Below are 4,057 nucleotides of genomic sequence, written 5' to 3'. Positions count from 1 at the left end.
GAGTTCCAGTTTTTGTTGCGAGATCTGTTTTTTTCTTTCTTTGAAAACAGTGTCTGTGTATTCGGTGATGTTTTGGATTCAGGTAATTATCGTTTCAGACAATCAGATAAAATTCCATTTATTTACTCGAACTCGGTTTTTGTGACAATGTTCGTTAACTCTTTCCCTGTAGAAAGTTCAGTTTTTTCAATCATTAATTGTTCTGTATCTGTTTCTCATCTCTGTTAGAAATCTGGTGTCTTTTCATTCTTTCAGTAGCTTACATCTGCACAGTTTCGTCAGTGTCTGTACTTACATTAATATAAATTTGAGTTGGCCGTTTAGGGTTTCGTTGCCTATTCTGTAACGCCCTTTTTTTCATTGTGAATATAAAATTTTCTTTAGGGCAATATTCAGATTTCTGGTAGGACTTTGATTTTACTTGGTTTGAATTTCATGTGCTATTTATTATTCTATGACTTTTGGTCAGTATTAATTGTATAGTTAGGGTTTGTTATATTCTCACGCTTTTGCGCATACTTGGTTTGTGATATGTGTACTTCTCAAACGTTTCAGTTCTATGAAGAATTTGGCTCAGAAATATTTTTGAAATTTGCCATCTCTATGTTCAATGTGCTTTCTTTACAGGTCTAAGGGTTCTTTTGAACTAATTGAGATAGTAATGTTCGTTTCATTGTAAGGACCATGTATTACAAAACGTAATGTCGGTGATGTACATTTCTTAAGCTCCATGGTGTGGTTTGCCTCTCACAATTTTAATCTATTTGACGGACAGTAGGTTTTAGGTTTTGAAGATCTATTGAGGAGTGGTATTTACAATCTCTGCTCTAACGAGGGAATGAAGAACTATTCAATCAGCGTGGGTGTTTAGAAGGGAAAAAAATATTATGGCTGAACTGGAGCATTTTCTGCTAGAAGCAGCTGGTCAAACATCTACCAATGATGGAAAGCGAAACCGAAATCCTGCGAAAGGGAGGCTGGAAGATTATGATTCAGATGATGGCAGTGACTCGGAATACATTGATGACAATGATTCAGATGATGCTGGGATAGCAAAAAGGAAGGCTTCTGGGTCAAGAATTCCCCTGAAAAAGAGATTTGATTCTGGTGACAAGGATGATGATGACAGGGGTCGCTGTGATGATTCCGATAGCAAATTATCGATATGAAGTGATTTATAGAAAGATGATGAAGATAGGGAGCAGCTTGGGAAAATGTCTGAACTAGACCGGGAGTTGATTTTGGCAGAACAAACAAAAGCAAAAGATAATTATTTAATGCGTAAAAGGGCTCACCAAAACAAGATTAGAAATCAACAATGGAAAGAAACAGAGCCTCCATCTTCACGGATGCGCTCTTCTATGAAATCGACAAGGTCTATAAAAGAAAATGCTTTGAGTGAATTGGTATCAAGGCGACAGAAAGCACAGGATTCTGACATTCAGCGTAAGCAGAGAGATAATACTGGTTCATCTAAGGGGCGAGATTCGTCACCTAGTAGAAGAAAATCTCATGCGAGTCCAAGCCTTAGTTTGTCATCCTCTAGTGAAGGAGAAGGAAGTGGCGATGATGGTCCCGGCTCTGCTGACACTCCCAGCTTTGAAGATATTAGAAGCATAACAATAACAAGATCAAAACTTGCCAAGTGGTTTATGGAACCATTCTTTGAGAATATCATTGTGGGCTACTTTGTAAGAATTGGGATAGGAATGTCCAAGTTCGGACAGAGTACTTACCGTCTTTGCATGGTAAAAAATGTTGATGCGGCAGACCCTGTTAAACAATACAAGTTTGAGAACTGTACCACATACAAGTATTTGAATTGTTTCTGGGGTAGCGAGAGCAGTGCAGCAAGATGGCAGATGGCCAGAGTGTCTGATTCACCTCCACATGAGAAAGAGTTTTTAGATTGGGAATAGGAAGTAGAACGCAATGGTGGTCGGATGATTAGTCGAGCAGAAGTTGAGGAAAAAATAAATGCGCTAAAAAAGATAAATAAATTTGTGTATTCTACAGAAACTGTAAAACAAATGTTGCAAGAAAAGAAGTTGGCTTCCAACAGGCCATCGAATGTGGCTGCTGAAAAGGATAGGGTTAGAAGAGAGATGGAGCTGGCGGAGAGTAGGCATGATTATCCAGAAGTTTAGAGAATTAAAGTGAGATTGAAGGAACTAGAAGTCATTTCTCTTCAAAGCAAAAGCAAAGATGCAAAATCCTTGATGCTAGCAGAAATGAGTAAGAAAAACAAGGCTGAAAATTTCAAGAACACTTCTGAGATGAAGCCTTTAAACCTTAATCTTAAAGCAGGTGAAGCAGGGTATGATCCTTTCACTCGACGTTGGACTCAATCTCAAAATTATTATGATACAAAAGCAAAGGTTGTTGAAGACAACACTGACGCGAACAAAGAGGAAAATACAACCTAAGTAGAGGAAGCCATAGCAATAGAAACTGTTGAGGATGATGGAAAGCTTGTCGACACTGATGCTCCTATATCAGAAGATGCAAAGGTGTATTCTTTGCATGATTTTGAACTTCCAATTTCACTTGCTGGACTGCAGAAGTATGGGGGTGCTCAAGGGGCCCCTTTAGCTTTTATGGCTAGAAAGCAGAAGATTGAGTCAACTTGTGGAGTGCAAGCTCCTAGTAATGATGGAAGGAGGCATAGTCTGACACTAACTATGAATGATTACAAGCATAGAAGAGGCCTGCTGTGAAAATAAATAATGATATTTTCTCTGCTTGTTGGTTTCCCCATTTAATTTTTATATGAAATATTCGGAAATTTCCTTTTGGGATTGCCAGAAACATATGTATAAAAGCCTTAAAGTGAACATTTTTGTAAATTGTTTCAAATTCTATATGTAGTGTGCCATTATAGGCACTTTAAAACACAACTGCAATAACCTAGTCAACCAAGGATTGTCTTTTAACGGTAGCAACATCATGAATTGTTGGCAGGCATGAAATCAACAATGTGTTAGAAATATAGGCTGTATTTTCTTGAAATCTAAAGTTCAAGGGTGTTTTTTTGTCTCAACCATTATGCTAAAAAATGGTATATAATGTTCCAAAAGGATTCCTTTCCTCTAAGTAATGCTATTCCATTGCAAGTTATCATGCAGTTGGTGAAACATGGCATTTTATGTTGTTTGAGATTGATGTTGAGTGATGCCTTTTTCTAAATTATTGTTGAAATATGTAGTGTTTTTCATATTCATGTAATAAATGCTATGTTTTATTAATTTATGTTGTTGTATTATAGTTTTCTTAAATGCTTTTAGAGTTGTGGTTGTTTTGTTGTGCTTAGTTTTTTATTCTTGATTTCAATTGATTGCAATTCTATCTAATAGGCAACTATCTCTTACATGGTAAAAAAGTTTGGCTGAATCGAGGAAAACATTCGAAAATGTGGAAGAACTTTGGTACAGCCAAATAATTTTGTTCAGTTGGGATTCGTGTAGTCAATTTGTTGTTTGTCCAAAACTGAACCAAACCAAATCCAATTTTAACCCAAAAAAATCATCTTCCCAAGAAACCCTAAAGAATTCTTAAGAAAATGCATTTTAACTTTCAAACCACCAATGAATATGTTTTGCCCATTTCTTCTCCTTGGCTCGCCAATGCCTATCACTAATCCCTCATTTACGAGCTAGGCATGGGAGATTTCAGGAGACTATGCTGATGTTGATGCCTAGAGAGGTTTGTCTATTATGTTCATGTGTGAAGTCTCGAGGAGACTGCATTTGTAGTTGGGACACTGTTGCCTGCACCTTAAAGGCCTGCTTAGACCTTCATAAACAAAGTTACACTCAAATGAAGCATGCCAACTGAACTAACATACTAAATAAGTAGCTTTCATGAGGTATTTAGTCATATACTCTGTGTTTGCTATGTGCTTATTTAATTTTTATTTTTCAACTTGAAAGGGTGTACCTAATGTCTGTGCATATCCTTCTTACTTCCAAAACACCTAGAACAGGTTACATGACCTGTGTTATCAAAAGTAGAATCACAACACATGCAAACAAATACATACGCCCACCAAGCACAAGAA

The 4,057-nt window shown here is 36.9% G+C and overlaps 1 pseudogene; it reads left to right on the top strand.

Annotated features, from left to right (window-relative positions):
* Window positions 1-887: 887 nt before the first annotated feature.
* LOC149204720 (protein RTF1 homolog pseudogene) lies at window positions 888-2,717 on the top strand (annotated as a pseudogene).
* Window positions 2,718-4,057: the final 1,340 nt, after the last annotated feature.

Source organism: Pinus tabuliformis, chromosome 1_2 (assembly GCF_031772625.1).
Source record: "Pinus tabuliformis cultivar Carrire ecotype Pingquan chromosome 1_2, CPIR1, whole genome shotgun sequence".
Taxonomy (NCBI): domain Eukaryota; kingdom Viridiplantae; phylum Streptophyta; class Pinopsida; order Pinales; family Pinaceae; genus Pinus; species Pinus tabuliformis.
The sequence above is the reverse complement of the archived record's forward strand: the minus strand, read 5'-3'. Positions and strand labels throughout refer to the sequence as shown.